Source organism: Urocitellus parryii, chromosome 6 (assembly GCF_045843805.1).
Source record: "Urocitellus parryii isolate mUroPar1 chromosome 6, mUroPar1.hap1, whole genome shotgun sequence".
In the NCBI taxonomy this organism is placed as follows: Eukaryota; Metazoa; Chordata; class Mammalia; order Rodentia; family Sciuridae; genus Urocitellus; species Urocitellus parryii.
Genome location: NC_135536.1, coordinates 91,390,868 through 91,414,380, shown reverse-complemented (window position 1 = coordinate 91,414,380; position 23,513 = coordinate 91,390,868). Strand labels below are relative to the sequence as shown.

Sequence of the window (23,513 nt, the reverse complement as noted above, 5' to 3'; positions counted from 1 at the left end):
AATTATTTATTGAAACAAGTTCTAAATTGCCCAGAGTGGCCTCAAACTTTTCATCTTCCGCCTCAGCCCCTTGAGTCACTGAGATTACAGGCATATGCTACTGGGCCTGGTGAGGCTTATCTCCCTTGGTTGGTTGGTTGGTTTTTTGGTGGTGCTGGAGATGGAGTCCAGAGCCGTGCACAGGTGAGGTGACTGCTCTACCATGAAGCTAAATTCTCAGCCCTATCTTATTTGTTGTTGTTGTTTCTAGTTATTCTTTATTTTCCATTCATTTATGACTGCTCTTGTCTTATTTTTTTTTTCTTTCTATACCCCTTTAAAATTTGTTAGTTAAGCCATGCTTTTAACTCCAGTCACTTAGAAGTTGAGGCCAGAGGATCTCAAGTTTAGGCCAGCATTCACAATTTAGTGAGGCCCTAAGCAACTTGGCAAGACCCTGTCTCAAAAATAAAAAATAAAAAGGGCTGGGTATAAGGCTCAATGGTTAAGCAACCCTGAGTTTAATCCCCAGCACCAAACTAAACCAAACCAAAAAGATTTCCTAGTTGGGTTTGCTTACACATGCCTGTAATCCCACCAATTTGGGAGGCTGAAGTAGGAAGACTGCAAGCTCAAGGACATCCTGGGCAACTTAAGGAGACCTGTTTTGAAATTTTAAAAAAGGGGGCTGAGGATATAGATCAGTGGTAAAATGCCCGAGTTCAATTCTCAGTACTACGTACACACACACATAAAATTCTTTTGTTATTCTTTTTCTCCTGAAGGCAGATTCCCTAGGTTCAAATCCTTACTCTGCTATTTACTAAGAATCTTGGTAGTGTTTTGCAATTTATTTGTCTGTTTCTAGTCCACAAAATGGGAATAAAGATAGTATCTAGGGCTGGGAGTATAACAGATAGTATCTAAGGCAGAGCACTTGCCTAGCACATATGATGCACTGGGTTCAATCCTCAGCACCACATAAAAATAAATATATAAAATAAAGGTATAAAACAATAAAAAAAAGTCTCTAAACATGTTTGTTATGAGTTTACGTGTACAAAATACTTTAGCAATGTCAATATGGCAGTGGCACATAGTAACCACTCCATGTTAGCTATTATTAGCACCATCTTTAGTAGTACTACAACTACTACCACTACTACCATTATTACTACATAGGTTATTTAGAATTGCTTTTTCTTTAGTTTCTAAAAATAGCAGCTTTTCAATACTATAATATCAATTCCTAATTTGTCATTTTTAATAGTGTACATCAGCTTTCTTTTAATTTCTACAAAGGAATATTTTTATTTTAATTTGTGGTAAAAAATTCAATTTTTTAGGATTTTTCCTTTATATTTTTTTCTTTCCTTTTTTGGGGGGTACCAGGGATTGAACTCAGGGGCACTTAGCCACATCCACAGCCTTTTTAAATTCAGAGACAGGATCTTGCTAAGTTGCTTAGGTTGGCTTGAAATTTGATATTTTCCTGCCCTAGACTCCCCAGCTGCTGGGATTACCAGTGTGTGCCACTGCACCTGGCACCTTAATACTTTTTTAAAAAAATATTTTAAAATTTGTTCTAATTAGTTATACATGACAATAGTATGCATTTTGGCACATCATACATATATGGAGTATAACTTCTCATTCTTTTGGTTATATATGATATAGAGTTAAACTGATCATGTAATCATTTATGCACATAGGGTAGTAATGTCCAATTCATTCTACTATCCTACCTACCCCATACCCTCTTCCCTCCTTTCAGTCCCCTCTATCTAATCCAAAGTACCTCTATTCTTACCTAACTCCACCCCCCACTACTTATTGTGAATTAGCATCCATATATCAGAGAAAACAATCAGCCTTTGGTTCTTTGGGATTGGCTTATTTCACCTAGCATGATATTCTCTAGCTCCATGGTACCATAATACTTTGACATCATAAATTTAGCTATAAATACTAATTTCACATGTATCCCTCATGTTTTGATATGTGTAGTACTTACAGAATTATTTGGTTCTGAAAATTTGAAATGCCCCTCATAAATCCCCACATAGGTTATTTAGAATTGCTTTCTTTTTTTTTTTTTTTTGTAGTTTCTAAAAGTAGCAGTTTTTCAGTACTATAATATCAACTCCTAATTTGTCATTTTTAATAGTGTACATCAGCTTTCTTTTAACTTCTACAAAGGAATATTTTTATTTTAATTTGTGGTTAAAAAATACATTATATGGCAAGAACCCCTAACTCATGTCACTGGAGATTGAATGTAGAAGTGCTCTACCACAAGCTACATACCCAATTCTTTAATTTTTTTTTTCTTTCTTTTTAAATCTTGAAGGCTCACTGAATTTCCCATGCTGGCCTCAAATTATAATCCTCTTGCCTCCAGCTCCAGAGTACTGAGATTATGAGTGTACCACCATGCCCATCTATCTCAATCATGTTTAAGTACATAGTTCAGTGGCATTAAGGACATTCACATTACTGTATAACCATCACCACTGTCCATGTCCAGAAAAATTTCATCTTCCAAAACTGGAACTCTGTATCCATTAGGTCTCCCCATTTTGGATCCTGGCAACCACCATTCTACTCTCTGTTTCTCTGAATTTGACTGCTCCAGGTACTTCATATAAGTGGAATCATACAGATTTGTCCTTCATACTTAGCAGAATGTCTTCAAGGTTCATCAATATTGTAGCATTTATCAGAATTTTCTTCCCTTTCTAAGGCTGAAGGTATACACCATATTTTGTTTATCTGTTCATCAATCAGCACTTAGGTTGCTTCTACTTTTTGGATATTGTGACTTATGCTGCTATAAAAATAGATATACAGGGCTGGGGATGTGGCTCAAGCAGTAGTGCGCTCGCCTAGCATGTATCCGGCCCAGGTTTGATCCTCAGCACCACATATAAACAGGGATGTTGTGTCCACCGAAAACTAAAAAATAAATATTAAAATTCTCTCTCTCTTTAAAATAAATAAATATAAAAATAGATGTACAAATACCAGTTCAAGTCCCTGCTCTCAATTTTTGAGTGTATACCCCAAAGTGAGGAATATCTTCATGCGCGCGCGCGCGTGTGTGTGTGTGTGTGTGTGTGTGTGTGTGTGTGTGTTGGAGAATGAACCAAGGGTTATTCTTCTACTGCCACATACCCAGTCCTTTTTATTTTTTGTTTTAGGACAAGGTCTCATAAATTGCCAATGCCGGCTTTGAATCTGCAATCTTCCTACTACCTGAGTTTCCTGAGGAGCTGGGATTAGAGGCCACTAGGCTCAGAAGTATTATCTTTTATACTCTTTTTATGTTCACATTTTCTATATGTGCATTTGAGATCTAGTTATAAACTACATATGGATGCATTTTTTTTCTTTCCATGCCCCTGGATTTTTTCTTTGGTATTTATTTATTGCTATTGTTCACTTTTGTACTAGGGATTAAAACCAGGGGTACTATACCACTGAGTTATATTCCCAATTCTTTTTTATATTTTTTAAATTTTGAGACAGGGTCTTGCTAAGTTGCTAAGTCTGGCTTTGAACTTGCAATCCTCTAGTCTGTCTCCCAAGTTGCTTTCAAGTATAAATTACCTGCTTTTTCTTCCACTCTCCTCTCAAAACTTCTATTGTACAATTACTATTATGGCATTATGTAAAAATGTAGATGTGTAACCGATGTGATTCTGCAATCTTCGTAATGTTTTGAATAACCAATAAAAAAAACTATTGTACATAATTTGTCTCTCTTAACATTTCTGTCATACACATGATATATAAAATATTTGTATTTATATGTCTAACTATTTCTTGCCACTCTGTGCTACATTCTTGATGAATATCTTAGTACAAACTTCAAAATAATTTCTTTTGGCCAATTATTTCCATGATCTCATACACTAGGTTTTTAGTTCAATGATTATTTTTCTAAATGTAAATTGCATTAGATATACATCTGTTTTGATTTCTGTTTCTTAATTTCTTAAATTAGGTATTCCCTCATTTATCTCTTTGAGCATCCTTAAAAATGCTTTAAGTCTTTCTGGGTGTGATGGCACACACCTGAAATCCCAGCAACTCTGGACACTGAGGCAGGAGGATCACAAGTTCAAAGCCCACTGAGCAACTTAGTGAGGCGCCATCCCAAAACAAAAAATGTAAGGGGCTGGGGATGTGGCTCAGTAGGTAAGCACCCCTGAGTTCAATACCCAGTACCAAACAAAAAACAGAACCCTAAACCAAACAAACAAACAAACAAAAACTTTTAAGTCTTTAGCAGACTGTTACATAAAATGATTTTTATGTTTGTTAATGTACCTCCCTTCTCTCCCCACTTCTTCCTCCCCCTCTTCCTCCTCCTCCTTTCTCTCTCTCTCTCTCTCTGGTTGTTGTTGTTTTGAGCTCGGGTCTTGCTATATTGCTCAGCCTGGTCTCAAACTCATGGGCTTAAAAAATCCTCCCACCTCAGCCTTCTGAGTAGCTGTAACTATAGGACTACAGGCGCGCACCACCAAGTCCACCTTAGGTTACTAATTTTCATTGTGGGGTTGGGGGAGTGTTCATGAGTTTTTCTTTTTCTCCTTTATGATTGCTTGTATCAACTAATCATTTTTAAGTTGCTTTCTCCAGTTCCTCAGTCTAGTATTAAATTTCATAATCGCATTTTAAAGCTTCCATTCTATGGTGCTACTGAGGACAGCCCAGATTGCATACAGAACCAGTGATGGTATTGTTTAATCAATGGTCAAAAGGCTGTGTCTATAACTTTCTATTTCAGGTTGCTAAAGTCTTATTTATTTGTTTATTTATTTATTTGTTGATTGATTGGTTGGTTTTAGGTGGATACGATATCTTTATTTTATTTTTATGTGGTACTGAAGATTGAACCCAGTGCCTCATGCATGCTAGGCGAGCACTCTACCATTGAGCCACAACCCCAGCCCAACCTATAGACTTTTTGCTCCCTTTTTTTAAAGTTTTTTTTTTTTTTAATTGTTGATGGACCTTTAATTTTTATTTACATTTGGTGCTGAGAATTGAACCTAGTATCTCACTCGAGCTAGGCAAGCGCTCTACAACCCCAGCCCAAGGCTATAGTCTTTGATGGTAGTCATCAACAGTTTTATTTTCTGCTTGCTTTGCCAAGAAAGATGAGACAATAATTAGATCTCAACTTTGATCAGCCTGATTCTCATTTTATTTTTTGAAATTGTTTTTGCAATACTGGTGTTTGAAACCAGAGTATCTTTACCACTGAGTTACACCCCCGGTCCTTTTTATTTTGAGGCAGAGTCTCACTAAATTACCAAGGCTGGGCTCAAACTTGTGATCCTCCTGTCTCAATCTCCTGAGTCAATGGGATTGCAGTTGTGTATCATGGCACCCAGCTCTGGTTCTCATTTTCTTAAATTTATTTTTTAGTTGTAGTTGGCCACAATTTTATGTATGTATGTATCTATCTATCTATCTATTTATTTATATGTGGTGCTGAGGATCAAACCAAGGGCCTCACCCGTGCTAGGCAAGTGCTCTACTGCTGAGCCACAATCCCAGCTCCTTTGGCTCTCATTTTAAATGGCACCATTTTATTCTAGTTTCTAAGAGCCAAATTACTGGAAACCACGGACATTCAGTCTGCATAAATACCTTTTAAAGGAAGGGAACATAGATTTAATATCAGCAGTCAATTTTATGCTTCATGGGAAAGCACTGGAACATAAAATTTTAAAGACTACTAAAAATGCTGGTGAGAAGACTGGGACTATAGCTCAGTGGCAGAGTGCTTGCCTAGCATGTGTGAGACACTGGGTTCGATCCTCAGCACCACATAAAAATAAACAAATAAAATAAAGGCATTCTGTCTATCTACAACTACAAAAAAAGTTTAAAAAAAATGCTGGTGAGGGGCTGGGGTTGTGGCTCAGCAGTAAAGTGCTCACCTAGCACATGCGAGGCCCTGGGTTCGATCCTCAGCACCACATATAAATAAATAAAATAAAGGTATTATGTCCAACTACAACTGAAAATTTTTAAAAATATTTTTAAAAATGATGGTGAGAGTAATTTGAATTAAAATATTATGAAAATAATTGTATCAGTTGTTCTTACAGTTGACAAAATGGTATATATTGACAAATCCTGTGAAAAAGAATTTACTGGCTATATGAACAAGTAGTACAAAGAAATGAAAAACACCAAAAGTGAATTATGATCTATATCATAATGATAATACAACTTGAAAATAAAATGAAAAAGATGACACCTGAAAATGGCAGACTGGAGAAATCCACTATACAGAAGCTATTCTCCAAGACTGAATCAAAACTATAGTTCTGTGGCAGCAATGATGAGATAGAAAGGTTTTGGGAAAGAAACTCAGAGCTAGCACTCAGGTGAAAACCAGAAATATTGGTTTCTGAAATAGAGAATCAATAAAAGGAATAGAATGTAGCAGTGCCAAGCAAGTGGTGACTCACTGTGAGAAGGCAAGCTTTCCCCAACAACGGAAAGAAAGTTTCCCAATGAGTTTAAGAAAAGCAAGCTCCACTGTCCAAAAAATTTACAATCTGAGTAGGAAAAATACTCAAATTCTGTGAAGTGAGCTGGAATAGGAAAGAGTCCTGATACTTCCCAGAAGATTTAATGAAAGTGGGAAATCAGAGCCAACTTAAGACTCTTTGGACTGTCTAAGCAGAAGATTAGAAATCCCTGCAGTTTTCTTTTTTTTTCTTTTATATTTTTAAAATTTTGTTTCTCTTATTCTTAGTTGTCTTTCTTTTTTGTGTATCCAACACCCAACAGCAACTTATGCTTTTACTTTTCACTAGAGTAATGGGCACCCAAGCCATGAGTCAATCTGGATTCAGGAGTGAGACTATAACATGGATTTAGGAAAATCTCTGGGTAGTAACTGGAGTCAAAGCTAACAGTCTACAGGTCTCCACAGTGGAGAAGAGGGAAGGGCATTTTCATTTAATACTGGTGGTCTGAACTATGTGATAAGGAGCAAGTTCCCCAGGGACTAGAACTGGGTAAATCAGCATTGGGTGGAAAGCTGCTACCCAAAGGACTACACTGTATCCCCCATACTCAGAAGTGTCTGGAGAATCTGCTGACTTGACCTGGGTACTTCCCATGTACCTCCCCACAGCACTTGGAGTGAGGTTTTCTGAACAAGATTGACCTAGAGGTTCCACAGATGAGAGGGCTGGCCAGGATTGCACTCTCATCCCTACATACAAATATACAACCATACTGACTGTGAATTCTGCTTTGAAATAGATAAACTGCCCCAATACATGCTGGTAGGCAAGGAGTGGGTGGAGATGAGCATCCAGACTTCCCTAACAAGTTTGGCCAGTTTGGGGTCGGAACTAAGAGGAACTAAGAACGAACAAACAGTAAAATAAATATGTCCCACAAATCTTCTCATGGCTAGGGGACTCCAAAATGGAATCCTAGGGAGGAAGTGTCTTCATTTTTAAAACCTCAGCAAGGAGAAAATGGAATCATTCTAGATTGTTGTATTAGCTATTTTGTGTGCAGTGTTTTATATTGTCTTTCCTCATTATTTGTTTTATCGAGATTCTAACTTTACGTATTTTTCAATTAGTTGGATTTTTGCCTCTATACCTATTTTCTTCTTTCTCATCTCTTTTCCCTTCTGCTCTCTTTCATCCTTCCTTCTCTCCTCATTTTCTCTTCTGTCTTCCTTCTCTCCCTGACCCTTTTCCAATACAATTCAGTACTAAGTATACTATTTTAATGTTTAACTTTTGAGCCTCATCTATATTATTTCTTACCCACTTTTCTCATTGGTTAATAGTACTGAAGAGATTATTAGTGATTTTAAAATATAGGTTGTTATATACTTTGCTATTAAGTTATAACTATAACTGGAAGTTAAACACTCTCCTCTCAAAGCAGTACTGGTAGTTAAGCAAACTTTGAATCTTTTTTTTTTTTTTAATTAGTTGTTGGTGGATCTTTATTATTTATTTATTTATTTATATGCAGTGCTGAGAATTGAACCTAGTGTCTCACCCATGAGAGGCAAGTGCTCTACCACTGGGCCATAACCCTAGCCCATAAACTTTGAATCTTGATTATGCTGATTGGATGTTTTGATGTTAAGATATATCCCCAGTTTAGGATAGATTGCAAAGGGAAAAGTGCTCAATAAAATACTCTCATGTAACAGAAAAACAAGAATCCACGACAGTACAGAAATAGAATCTCTGAAAACATGAAGAAACATGCTAATAGATGCCTCCAAAAGTTTATACTCTCACAATAACTGATGTACAGATTTTTGAAGTGGATGAAATCCCAGAGAATAATTCAAAAAGTTGCCCAGGAGTAGCAGTGCACACCTGTAATCCCAGTAACTAAGGAGGCTGAGACAAAAGGATTGCAAGATTGAGGCCAGCCACAGCAACTTAGTGAGACCCTGTCTCAAAATAAAACAAAAAGGGATGCCTCAAATGTTGGTGCATCTAACTACATTCAACAACAACAACAAAACACTCCTCAACATAAAGGCTTAGCTAGGCCCCAATAAAATAATACAGATTAATTCAGTACCTCTCTCTCATTGATAGGTCATCCAGACATAAAAACCATCAAAGATACTGCAGAATTAATTCAGACTATAAATCAAGTGGACTTAACAGATATTTACAAAATACTTCATCCAATGACAGCTGAATACACTTTCTTTTCAGTTGTTCATGGAACTTTATCCGAAGTAGATCATATTTGAGACCACAAAGCAAGTCTTAGCAAATACAAAGAGATGAAATAATTCCCTGCATTTTATCATATAATAATGGAGGAATTATAAATCAACAGCAAGTAAAACTACAGAAATTGTACAAACACATACAGACTGAACAATATATTTTTGAATAATGAGTAGGTCATCATTAAAAAAAAATCAGACCCTGAATAAGTAACTTAATTATGAATCTCAAGAACATATAAAAGGGATTGGGATTGTGGCTCAGTGGTAGAGTGCTTGCCTGACACATATGAGGCACTGGGCTTGATCTTCAGCACCACATAAAAATAAATAAATTAAATAAAGGTCCATCTACAACTAATTTTTTTTTAAAAAAGGAACAACAACAAACTATTTCCAAAACCAGCAGAAAGAAAGAAATAATAAAGATCAAAGCTGAAATTAACAAAACTGATTCTGAGAACAATAAAAAGGATCAAGAAAGAGTTAGTTTTTTGGTTTTTCATTTTTGTTTTTTGATACTGAGTGTTGAACCCAGGACCACTTAACCACTGAGCTACGTCCTTAGTCCTATTTATTTATTTATATTGGGGATTAAACACAGGGATCCTTAACACTGAGCCACATCCCCAGCCTGTTTTATATTTTATTTAGAGATAGGTCACTTAGTTGTTTGGGGCCTTGCTAAGTGCTGAGGCTGGCTTTGAAGTTGTGATCCTCCTGTTTCAGCCCCTCGAAGCCACCGGGATTATAGGCAGTGGTATATGACTTTATTTTGAGAGGTTGTCTCACCAAATTGCTGAATCTAGCCTCAAACTTAAACAGCCTCCCAAATTATTGGGATTACAAGCATTAGCCACCATGCCCACTTTTATTAGGGAATGTTTAGAAAACAAATATTCCAATAAACTGGAAAATCTAGAAAAAAAGATAGATAAATTTTAAGCCATACATGACCTAACAAAATTAAACCACGAAGGACACAGAAAAACCTAAATAGATCAATACAAGCAATGAGATTGAAGTAGTAATAAAAAGACATCCAGAAAAGAAAAGACCAGGACCAGATGGATTCACAGCTGAATTCTACCAGACCTTTAAAAAAAGCATTAATGAGGGCTGGGGATGTGGCTCAGCGGTAGTGCGCTCGCCTGGCATGCGTGCGGCCCGGGTTCGATCCTCAGCACCACATACCAACAAAGATGTTGTGTCCGCCGAGAACTAAGAAATAAATATTAAAAAAAAAATTCTCTCTCTCTCTCTCTCTCTCTCCCCGCTCTCTCACTCTCTCTTTAAAAAAAAAAAAAAAAAAAAAAAGCATTAATGCTGTTGGTAAAGTGGCATGTTCCTGTAACCCCAGAGACCTGAGAGGCAGAGGCAAAGGACTGCAAATTCAAGGACAGTCTCAGTAACTTAGTAATAACCTATTACAAAAAAAATAATAAAGGCTGGAGATGTAGCTAAGTGGTAGAGTGCTCCTGGGTTCAATTCCCAATTAAAAAATAAATAAATAAATAACCTGACAACACCACCACCACTTATGCCAATGTACCATAAATTATTTCAGGAAACAGGGAGGAACACTTCCAAATTTATTCTATGAAGTCAGTATAACCCTGATAACAAAATCAGAAAAGGACACTTTAAGGAAAGAAAACTAGAGGCTAATATCCTTGATAAATACAGATGTAAAAATGCTTAATGAGATACTAGTGGGATGAGGTTGTGACTCTGTGATAGAGTGCTTCCCTAGCATATAAGAGTCACTGAGTCTGATTCTCAGCACCACATATAAATAAATAAAATAAAGGTCCATTGACAACTAAAAAATTTTTTTGTTTTAATTTCACTAGCAAATTGTAAGCAATACCACATTAAAAACACTGTATGACAAGGAACAATGGCACATACCTGTAATCCCAGCATCTTGGGAGGATGAAACAGGAGGATCTCAAGTTTGAGGCTAACCTCAGTAATTTAGCAAGGCTCTAAGCAATTTAGACCCTGTCTCAAAACAAAACAAAACAAAACATGGGCAGGTGGTGGCTGAGGATGTAGTTCAGTGGTAAAGCGTTCCTGGGTTCAGTCCCCAGTATAAAAAGAAGACGGTGGTACATCATGATGAATTTGGTTTTGTTCCAGGGATACAAGGATGGTTCAACATATCCAAATCAATGAATATAATTCCTCTTAAATAGAATCTAGGACAAAAACCACATAATCTATCTTCTCAATAAATAAAGAAGACAACTTTGACAAAATTCAACAATAATTCATTATAAAAACTCTGAAGAAAATAGGGATAGTAGGAACTTACTTTAACATTATAAAAGCTATAGATGACAAACCCATAGCCAACATCATACTGAATTGTCCCATATGCAGATGATGACCCTATATTTTGAAGATCTTAAAATCTCCACCAGAAAACTTTGAGAGTTGATAAATTCAGCAAAGTAGCAAGATTCAAATCAACATTCAAAAATCAATAGCTTTTTTTTGGCAGTACTGAGGATTGAACCCAGGAACACTCTAGTACTGAGTCACACCCCTAGCCCCAGAATTAATATCAAAAAAGAACTACAGCTGGGCATAGTAGCACACACCTATAATCCCAGCAGCTTGGGAAGTTGAGATAGGAGGATCACAAGTTCAAAGCCAGCTTCAGCAATTTAGCAAGGCACTAAGCAACTCGGTGAGAGCCTATCTTTAAATAAAATACAAAATAGAGCTGGGGATGTGTCTCAGGGTCGAATGCCCCCAAGTTCAATCCTCGGTATTCCCCCCGCCAAAAAAAAAAAAAAAAACCCAAAATGAACAAAAAGGGATAGGAAAATGATTCAGTGGTAAAGCACCCTGGTTCAATCCCTAGTACCAAAAAAAAAAAAAAAAATGATCTACAGCAACAATGTAATCCCATCAAAAGATCAAAATACCAATGATATTCCTCTCAGAACTAGAATTAAAATAAAATTATACTCCATGTATATATAATGTCAAAATACACTCTATTGATTTGCATATCTTTTTTAATATTTATTTTTTAGTTTTAGATGAACACAATATCTTTTTTTAATTTTATTTTATTTTTAGGTGGTGTTGAGGATTGAACCCAGCGACCCACGCATGCCAGGCAAGCATGCTACCGCTTGAGCCACATCCCAAGCCCCTGGCATGTATATCTAAAAGAACAAATTAAAAAAATAAAAAGAAAAGCAATCCTAAAAATTTTAATGGAAGAACCAAAGACACATAATACCTAAAGCAATTCTGAGCAAAGAATAGAGCTGGAAGTATAGCAATATCAGCTTTAAATAATTCTCCAGAGCCAAATTAACAAAACAGTTTTGCTTTGACATAAAAATAGACACACAGACTAATAGTACAGAATAGAATACATAAAGCAAATCTACATACATACAGTCATCTGATTCTTCACAAAGGTGCCAAACATTTTTGTTGAAAAAGACAGCTTCTTTAACAAATGGTGTGAGGAAAACAGGACATCCATATTTAAAATAGATCCTTGGGGCTGGGGATGTGGCTCAAGCGGTAGCGCGCTTGCCTGGCATGCGTGCGGCCCGGGTTCGATCCTCAGCACCACATACCAACAAAGATGTTGTGTCCGCCGAGAACTAAAAAGTAAATATTAAAAATTCTCTCTCTCTCTCTCTCTCTCTCTCTCTCTCTCTCTCTCTCTCTCTCTCTCCTCTCTCACTCTCTTTAAAAAAAATAAAATAAAAAAATAAAAAATAAAATAGATCCTTATTTTTACCCTGCCCAAAAGTCAACTCAAAATGGATCAAAGGCCTTGATATTAGACCAGGAACTATGCAACTCCTAGAAGACAATGTAGAGTCAACACTCCAAGATTCAGTTGTAGGCAATAACTTTCTCAGCAGGATTCCTATACCTCAGGAAACAAAACCAAGAACCAATAAATAAAAAGGCATCAAACTAAAAAACTTCTGCACAGCAAAAGAAACAAAAGCATTAAGAGACAACACATAGAATGGGTGAAAATTTTTGCCAGTACTCTTCCACAAAGAATTAGTAGCTAGAATATATAAAGAACTTTAAAAAAAAAAAAAAATTACTACCAAAAAAAACTCAAAAAACAAATAACCCATTCAATAAATGAACTAATGAACAAACACATAACACAAATGGCCAATAATTACATGAAAAAATCTTCAACATTTCTAGCCATCAGGGAAATGCAAATAAAACTACACTTAAATTTTATCTCACTCCAATTAGAATGGCAATTATCAAGAATACAAATAATAATAAATGCTGGTGAGCATGCAACAAGGAGAGAAATCGTATTTTGTTGGTGGTAGTGTAAATTGTTACAGCCACTAAGGAAATCATAAAGGTATGGAACTATCATATGATCCAATGATACCACTCATCATAATATAGAGATATATGCATACCCATGTTTATAGCAGTGCACTTCAAAATAGTCAAGTTATGGAACTAGTCTAGGTGTCTGTCAACAGATGAGTGGCTAAAGAAAATGTAGTAGATATATATACACACTGGAGTCTGATTCAGCTATCAAAAATGAAGTTTTGTCATTTGCAGGATAATGGATGGAACTGAAGAGCATCATGTTAAGCAAAATAAGCCAGGCTCAGAAAGTTAAGGATTAAATGTTTTCCCTTATATGTGGAAACTAGAAAGACTTTTTTTAAAAAAGAAAAGAAAAAAGGGGACAGGGAGGGATTCATGAAAATAGAAGGATAGACTAATCAGGGTTGACTAATCAGGCAGAGGGAGAGGGAAGGAGAACAGGGGAGATACTGGGGAATGAAGCTGACCAAAGTATGTTATATGCATGTACAAATATGCCACAATGAAACCCACTATTATTATGTACCAATATAAAAATATAGATAAATAAGGGCTGGGATGTAGCTCAGTGACAAAGTGCTTGCCTTGCATTTGTGAAGCCTTGGGTTCCATCCCCAGTTTCACAAAAGAAAAGTCAAAAAAAAGAAAAAACAACCCCTACCAAAAAAATAGAAAATAAAAAAATCTAGATAAACAAAATACAAAAATGAAATTCAGTTTAACATAGGCAAATCAATAAATGTAATTCACTGTATCGATAGAATTAAGGTCAAAAAATCACAAGTCATCTCAACTGATGCAGAGAAAGAAAGCCTTTGAAAAATTCAGCACCCATTCATGATAAAAACACTGAAGAAACTAGAGACAGAAGGAACTTACATCAACATCATAAAGGCTATGTACCACAAACCCAAGACCAATATGTAATGAATGGGGGAAAACACCAATTTTTTTTAAACATTTTTTTAGTTGTTGATAGATTTTTATTTTATTTATTTATATGCAGCGCTGAGAAATGAACCCAGTGTCTCGCATATGCCAGCCAAGTGCACTATCGCTGAGCCCCCAGCCCCAGTCCCGAAAACACCAATTTTTTTTTAAAAAATGTGGAACAAGACAAGGATGTCCACTCTCACCAATCCTATTCAATAGAGTACTAGAAATCCTAGCCAGAGCAATAGAAGGAAATAAAAGGGATAAAACTAGGAAAGAAAGAAGTCAAACTATTACTGTTTGCAGATGATATGATTCTATAACAATAAGATCCAAAAAGCTTCACAAGAATACTGCTAGAATTAACAAAAAAAATTCAGCACAGTAGCAAGATACAAAATTAGCATACAAAAGTCAATAGCTTTCCCATACACCAATAATGAATCTGCTGAGAAAGAAAATCAGGAAACCAATCCCATTCATGATAGCCTCAATGAAAACAAAAATAAAAACTCAGGAATAAATCTGACCAAGGAGGTGAAAGACCTCTACAATGAAAACTATATAACATTGAGAAAGAAATCAAAGAAGACACAAGATGGAAAAATCTCCCGTTCATGGATAAGTAGGATTAATATTGTTAAAACAGCCATCTTACCAAAAGCAATAAACAGATTCAATGCAATCCCCATCAAATGACATTGTTCACAGAACTAGAAAAAAAATCCTACAATTTATATGGAAGAACAAAAGCAATTCTAAGCCTAAAAAGCAATGCTCCAGGCATCACAATACCTGACTTCAAGTTACAGAGATACAGTAACAAAATCTTCATGGTACTGGCATAAAAACAGACACATAGAGCAGTGAAACAGAATAGAAGATAGAGACAACTTCACATAGATATAGTCATCTGATCCAAAACAAGTTAGACAAAAGACACCCTTTTAAATAAATAATGCTAGGAAAACTCGTTATCCATATGTAGAAGAATAAGACTAGATCCTTATCTCTCACCTTGTAAAAAAGCCAACTCAAAATGGATCAAAGACCTAGGAACAGATCAGAAATTAATATAACTCCTAGAAGAAAATGCAGCATATAGGCATAGGCAATGACTTTCTCAACAGGACCCCTGAAGCTTGGAAAATAATACCTAGAATTAATAAATTGAATGGTATCAAATTAAAAAACTTCTACACAACAAAGGAAACAAGAATGTGAAGAAACAATCTACACAATGGGAGGAAAATCTTTGTTAGCTACTCTTCTGACAAAAGGTTAATATCTAAATTTTTTTTTAAACGGAAAAAATTATCACCAAAACCCCAAATAACCTAATTAATGTATGGGCAATTCAACTAAATATAACTTCTCAAAAGAACACAAATGGCCCACAAATATATGAAAAATTCAACATCTTTAGCAATTAGGGGAAATGCAAATCAAAACTACACTGAGATTTCATCTTACTCCATCTAGAATGACAGTCATCAAGAATACAAATAATAATAATGAAGAGAGTGTGAGGAAGAAAAAGAACACTATAATGTTAGAGGAACTGTAAATTAAAACAATCACTATCGAAATCAGTACAGAGGTTCTTCAAAAGACTAGCAATGGAAACACCATATGACCCAGTTACACCACTCCTTGGTATTTATCTTCCAGCATACGATAGTGATACATGCATACCCAGTTTATAACAGCACAATTCCCAATAGCCAAACTAGGGAACCAGCCTAAGTATCCATCAATTAATGAATGGATAAAGAAAATGTAGACCTTTATTCATCCATAAAGATGAATGAAATTATGTCATTTGTAGGAAAATGTATAGAACTAGAGAATATTATGTTAAACGAAATAAACCAAACTCAGACAGGCAAGAATCATATATTTTATCTCATATGTGGAAGCTACAGAGGAAGAAAAAGTGGATGTAGTGGCTCACGCCTATAATCCCAGCTGCTTGGGAGGCTGAAGCAGGAGAATCATGAGTTCAAAGCCATCGTCAACAACAGCAAGGTGCTAAACCACTCAGTGAGACCCTGTCTCCCAACAAAATGCAAAACAGGGCTGGGGATGTGGCTCAGTGGTTGAGTGTCCCTGAGTTCATTCCCCAGTACCAAAAAAAAAAAAAAAAGAAAGAAAGAAAGAAAGAAAAAGAAAAACAAAGTGGGGAGCAGGTGGTCTCATAAAAATAGAAGAGAGACTAGTAGTGTAGAGGAAAGGGATAGGAGAAGGAGGAAAGAAGGAAGGGGAATCACTGGGAAATTATAATGGCCAAATTACATTGTTACATCATGTGTATTATGAATATTTAACAACAAATCCCACTGTTATGTATAATTATAGTGCACCAATAAAAATATAAAATGCAAAATAAGAAAATTAAATAAGTTAGTTAAAAATTCATTGAAGGCATGTGGGGAAAAAACAAGATAAAAAATCCCATTTGAAAACAATGAAGAAAAAAACAATAATTATACATAATTGAAACTTGGAAGATCAGTGAGCCAAATGACGTATGAATAAATAGAGTCTAAAATGCAAAGAACAAAGATAGTAAATAGTACTTAGGTTATAGTAAACACATTAAATGAATAGAAAACAGATTTAATTAAATACAAATTAAGTTTTCTGAAAACTAGTTTTAGAACTTAATAAATCAGATCAGGGTTAGAGCTCTAGTAGAGCACTTGCCTAGTATATAGGAGACTCTGGATGCAAGTTCCAAAAAAGAAAAAGGGAAAAACAACAAAAATAAATAAACTGAAAGTGAATTTTTTTTTAAAGAAAATAGAAAAAAATAGCTTTCTTAAACTTTAAGGTAAGTTTAAATCAGTATAAAACAATAGTTTTCAAAACCATTTGCTGAGGATAGCCGAGCACACTGGCCCATGCCTGTAATTTCAATGGCTAGGAAGCTGAGGTAGGAGGCTCACAAGTTGAAAGTTAGCCTTAGCAACTTAGTGAGGCCTCAAGCAACTTAACAAGATCCTGTCTCAAAATTTAAAGAATAAATAAATAACAGGCTGGGGATGTGGCCCAGTGGTTGAATGCCCCTGGGTTCAATCCCTGATACAAAAGCAAAAACAAAAAACCCATATGCTCAGGCTGGGGATGTGGCTCAAGCGGTAGCACACTCTCCTGGCATGCGCAGAGCGTTGGGTTCGATCCTCAGCACCACATAAAAATAAAATAAAGATGTTGTGTCCACCGAAAACTAAAAAATAAATATTAAAAAAAATTCTCTCTCTCTCTCTCTCTCTCTCTCTCTCTCTCTTAAAAAAAAAAACCCATATGCTGAAGATAAAAACAAGAATCATCAAAAATGTACATTCTGGAGATAAGTTAAAATCTTAAAATAATTTAATTTTTATAAAATAAAACAGAAGTAATATCCCCCAAAGGGAAAATAACAAATTAATAAGAATCCTGAAATAAAACAGTATTAGTATAGAGAAAGTTAATTTAGATCATTATGAATTCCAAGCAGGTCAAATAATCAATTAGAAAAAAGCCATTAAAAAAATTTATAGGATATTTGTGCCTATAAAAAAAATACTATTGGAAGAATCCAGAATGATGTTTTTTCTTTTATATTTTTTCTTTTTATTCTTTTATAATTTTAATACCTTTATTTTATTTATTTTTATTCTTATGTGGTGCCTCACACATGCTAGGCAAGTGCTCTGCCACTGAGCTACAACTGTAGCCCAAGAGTGACATGTCTAACTATCAACAGATATAAAGCTTTTGCATCAATATATAAGATAGATATACAAAAATCAGTCCAATTCTTGTGTGCTAACAATATATAATATAAAAAGAAATTATGAAAACAATTTGATTTATAATAACAACAAAAATGAAAATGGGATTTGAGGTTGTGGTAACTGAGTGCTTTCCTGGTATGTGTGAAACCCTGGATACGATCCTCAAAACTACATATAGATAGATAAATAAATAAAAATAAAGGTCCATCAGTAACTAAAAAATTATACATTCAAAAAAATAATAAAAAGTTTAGGAATAAATTTAATCAAGACAGTCCACGAATTATACTCTGAAAACTATAAAATATTGCTGAAAGAAATTAAAGATAGCCTAGCTAGGTGTGATGGTGTACACCTGTAATCCCAGAAACTAGGGAGTCTGAGGCAGGAAGATCACAAATTTGAGGCCAGCTTCAGCAACTTAGCAAGAGAGCCTGTCTCAAATAAAAACCAAAAAGGATAGATTCCACAGTATCCCCTCAAAAGAAACAAACCTGAAAAAAATCCTACCATATACAAAAACTAATTTAAAATCGATCAAAGATTAATTATAAAAAGCTAAATCTCTAAAATTCTTAGAAGAAAACAAAGTCGGGGGGAAACCTTCATGACAGTATTTTGGCAGAAGACTCTTAGATATGATATCCCCAACCATGAATAACAAAAGAAGAAATAGATTAATTAAATGAGACTTCATCAAAATTAAAAACTTTTGTGCACTGAAGGAAACTATCAAGAAAGTGAAATGACAACTCACAAAATGGACAAATATGTCTGTGAACAATGTATGTAATGAAGGTGTAGTATCCAAGGTATATAAAGAATTCTTATAGCTCAGCAATAAAGACAAACAATCCAATTTTATTTTATTTTATTGGTACCAGGGATTGATAGCAAGTGTGGATAACCACTGAGCCACATTCCTAGCCCCTTTTTTTTTTTTTTTTTTTGAGACAGGGCATCATTAGGTTGCTTACAACCTTGCTAAGTTGCTGAAGCTGGCTTAAAACCTGTGATCCTTCTGCCTCACCCTCCTGAGCCACTGGGATTACAGGCGTATGCCACAATGCCCAGCTAAACAATCCAATTTTTAAAAAGGGCAAATGACAACAGACATTTCTCTAAAACAAATGGCCAAGAAGTCCCCAAAAAGTTATTCAACATCAGGACTGGGGTTGTGGCTCAGTGGTAAAGTGCTTGCCTAGGACATATGAGGCAATGGGTTCGATTCTCAGCACCACATAAAAATAAATAAAGAAATTGTGTCCATCTACAGCTAAAAAAAATATATTAAAAAAAAAGATATTCAACATCATTAGTCATTATGGCTATGTAAATCAAAACCACAATTAGCTCACCTAAGTTGCTCTAGGCCCTGGGTTCAGTCCCCAGCACCCCAAAATAAGCAAAAAAAAAAAAAAAAAAAAAAAAAAAAAAACAAAACAAAATGAGTTACCATTTCACATCCACTAGGATGGCAACAGAAAGAAAGACAGGAAAACAGGAGTGAGGAGAGATGAAAGGAAAGAGGGAAAGAAAATATTAAGTGTTGGAGAGGATGTGGAGAAACTATAATTCTTGTATATTGCTGGTGGGAATGTAAAATTGTACAGCTATTGTAGAAAATAATTTGGCAATTCCTCAAAAAGCTAAACTAAGAATTACCATATGACTCAGCAATTCTACATCTAGGTACAAACCCCAAAGCATTAAAAACAGGTGTCAATAAAAACTTGTATGGATATCTCCATAGTAGTGCTATTCTTTTTTAACTGAAGGCTTTTCTTTTATTACATCTAAAAGCTCTAGATAAAGAGGTAACATTCAATAGATAAATGATTTTTTTTAAGTTGTAGATGGACACCATTCCTCTATTTTTTTATTTATTTTTATGGTGCTAAGGATGAAACCCAGTGCCTCACATGTACTAGGTAAGTGCTCTACTGCTGAGTCACAACCCCAGTCCCAGGTAAATAAGTTTTCTTCCAATGCATGGAATAAATATTTTCACTTGGTACTTTTAAAAAAATGGACATTGGTCTAATATACATCTTTAAAATCCATTTTACTGCTTTGGCATGCAGTATGGAAATTCTAAAAGAGAAAGTTTTAAAACAATGAATAACAGATTTAAGTTCATAGAATTTGTGGTAACTTTTTTATCTGTTTATATACATTTCCCCCTTTGTTAATTAAAAATAGCAACACACTCTGGGAACTCCAGCTAGTCTCCCCCCTCTTTCTGAAATCCAAGCTTTGTGTTTAATTAAAAAACAGAATTCAACATGTACTGATAAAAAGAAATTCTTACTAAAATAAATACAAACACGCTTTAAAAGTCCAGAAGATCCTGAAAGTTTTATGTACTTGAAATTGTTTTAGAAACAATGCTATTTCCACATTTATTAATTTATAACTGGGATATATTTTCAATTTCACACATTTGTTTCAAAGGAAAATCTTCTGAAAGAAAACACATCTTTCAGAAGTATAAGTGAATCTTTCTTAAGTCAGTAATGATACAGAATTGTGACAGTCTAAATCAATAATAGAAAACATTTAAGACTCAAAACAATCAACCAAGTGTGACATGATTAAGTATCAGTTTTTTTAAAAAAGACATATGTCCAACAAAACAAATGGTAATTAAAAGCCACTTCAACACTGCCAAACGCTGTTTTCTGTGTATCAGGTCTCTTACATGTGCACACACATACAGCACTGCACAGAAGCAAGGATATATGCACACCATCATGAAAGTGCTACTCTTTTTTTTCTTTAATATTTATTATTATTATTTTTTTTTTTTTAGTTTTCGGCGGACACAGCATCTTTGTTTGTATGTGGTGCTGAGGATCGAACCCGGGCCTCATGCATGCCGAGCACGCTACCGCTTGAGCCACATCCCCAGCCCCAGAAAGTGCTACTCTTAATAGCAGGAAAGTAGAAACAATCCAAATGTCCATCAACAGATTAATGGATAAGCAAAATGTACACATACAATGGAATATTATCCAGTCATAAAAAAAGGAATAAAGCACTGACACATGCCAAACAACCATGGCTGCAACTTGAAGACATTATGCTAAGTAAAAGAAGCCAGACACTAAAGGCCACCTATTTTATGATTTCTATAAATAACAATCCACAATACATGAATCCATAGAGACAGAAAGCAGATTAATAGCTGCCAGGGACTGTGGGCATGAGAGACCAGGGAATGACTATTTAATAGGTATGGGTTTTCTTTTGGGGTGATAAAAATGTTTTGGAACTAGAGAGTGATGATGATGATTGTACAACACTGTGAATGCATCACATGCCACTGAAATGTATACTTTAGTAAATTTTTTTAAAAATATATTTTAGCTTTAGGTGGACACAATATCTTTATTTTATTTTCATATGGTGCTGAGGATTGAACCCAGTGCGTCACGCATGCCAGGAAAGCACACTACTTCTTGAGCCATATCCCCAGCCCTACTTTAGTAAATTTTATTACCACAACAAAAATTATTTTTAATTAAAAAAAAAAAAACACTTGCCAGGAGTGACAATACACAACTGTAATCCTAGCTGTTGGGGTGTCTGAAGTAAGAGGGGGATCAAAATTTCAAGGACAGTATATACAGTGGGGTATAACTGTCTCAAAAAGGCTGGGGATATAGCCAAGTGGTAGAACATTTACCTAGCTTCCATCCCCAATACAAGGAGTGGGGGAACCTTTTACATGTAAAGCATAAAAATAAGTCTCATGTCAGGAAAGTTGCAAAGAAGAAAAATGTTATTAAAGCAATATATAAGAATTAGTATCCTGGGCTGGGGTTGTGGCTCAGTGGTAGAGCACTTGCCTAGCAATGTGAGGCACTGGGTTCGATCCTCAGCACCACATAAAAGAAATAAAATAAATAAAGGTATTGTGTCCATCCACAACTAAATATATATATATATATTTTTAAAATTAGTGTCTTAATTATTTAAAAATATTTTATATAAATATACAGGACTAATCTACAAAGTTCTCAAGCTAAGTGGTCAAATCTGATATACACATTATATACCAGGAAATAATCCCAAGAAAACTCCTCACATAAAAATACAAGCCAACTAGGGCTATAGCACATGTGAGGTCTGGCAAACCCCAGCAACAGAAACAAAGCAAAACAAAAACATGCCAGCTAGGCCTGAAGGCATACATCTATAACCCTAGCTACTATTCAGGAGGCTGAGGTGGAAGAATCACTTAAATCCAAGAGTTCAAAGCCAGTCTGGGCAAAAAAGCATGACACTATCTCAAAACAAACAAAAATCCCCCTCCCAAAATAAAATAAAAATGAAATAATCAAAAAAGCAGGCTACACCAGAAAGGATATGCCTACTAAAATATCATTAAGAAAATCATGGGGCCAGAGCTGTAGCTCAGTGATAGAGTGCTTGCCTAGCATGTATGAGGCACTGGGTTTGATCCTCAATACCACATAAAAACAATTAAATAAAATAAAGGTATTGTGTCTGTGTACAACTAAAAGAAAAAATATATATACTTAAAAAAAAGAAAATCATTATATTCTGTATTTTTCCCAACAATGTCTCACCATGTTGCCCAGATTTTCCTTGAGCTACTAGGCTCTAGAGAGCCACTGTCAGCCTCACAGGTACCTAGGATCATAGATGTATGCCACTATACCAGGCTTCATTAAATTCTAAATAACTTATAAAAGAGATTAAAAATATCAATGTGGTCAGGCCAGGCCACAGGAAAACAGATAAGTATCTCCAGTGACACTATAAAATGTTCTAAAAAAATAATCTGACAGAGGCTGGTGTTGTGACTCATTTGCCTAGCATGTGTGAGGCACTGGGTTCAATTCTCAGCACTGCATATAAATAAATAATATATTAAAAAAAATAACAATCTGCAATATATAACAGGAACTAAGAAGCTAATTAAATGCTTTGATCCAGTAAGTTCATTCTTAGTACTATACTTTTAAAGGTATACTCAAAATAGGTGAAACAGGAAATAATTAAAAGAAAAAAAGATAGTCACAATCAACTAAAATGAGAAAATACAAAGAAATCTAAATAATCAGTAAGAAAGTAAAGTAGAGCCTACTGCACATTTGTAACTCCAGCTACTTAGAAGGCTGAGGCAGAAGGATTACAAATTGAAGGCCAGCCTCAGAAATTTAGCAAGACCCTGTCTCAAAATTAAAAAACAAAAAGGGCTGGGGATTTAGCTCAGTGGTAGAATGCCCCTGGGTTTAATCCCCAGTATTACAAAAAGAATCAGAGTAGAACTAAATTAACGATTCTTATTGCTTAAGTGCAACTTAATAAATGTAAATGTATTTGTGTATGTGTGTGTGTGTGTGTGTGTGTGTGTGTGTGTGTGTGTGTGTTGCATGCCTGTGATCACATCTACTAGGCTGAGGCAAGAGGAACACAAGTTCAAGGCCAGACTCTCAAAGTAAAAAGGGCCGGAATGTAGTTCTGTAGTACAGCACTTACCTAGCATGCTGGAGGCCCTGAGTTCAATCCCCAGTGTACACACAATGACAAGTATATAACTATTTGATAAAAGACATTCAAGAAATAATTTCATTTTAAAATTTTTTTTAGTTGTTGATAAGCCTTTAATTAATCAGTTAATTTTTTATTTATATGCATGCTGAGAATTGAACCCAGTGCCTCATGCATGCTAG

At 35.2% G+C, this 23,513-nt stretch overlaps 1 protein-coding gene and 1 long non-coding RNA gene across 4 annotated transcripts in view; one reads left to right on the top strand and one right to left on the bottom strand.

Annotated features, from left to right (window-relative positions):
- The window catches only part of LOC113183863 (uncharacterized), a 31,156-nt gene extending 27,479 nt beyond the window's left edge, over positions 1 to 3,677 (top strand). For both annotated transcript variants that reach the window (XR_013343694.1, XR_003300925.2), the window contains one exon: positions 3,180 to 3,677. This is a non-coding gene — a long non-coding RNA (uncharacterized LOC113183863). The remainder of the gene's footprint in view (positions 1 to 3,179) is intronic.
- Golm2 (golgi membrane protein 2) overlaps positions 1 to 23,513 on the bottom strand; it is a 108,559-nt gene that overhangs the window by 14,467 nt on the left and 70,579 nt on the right. The gene's annotated exons all lie outside the window — the stretch shown is intronic.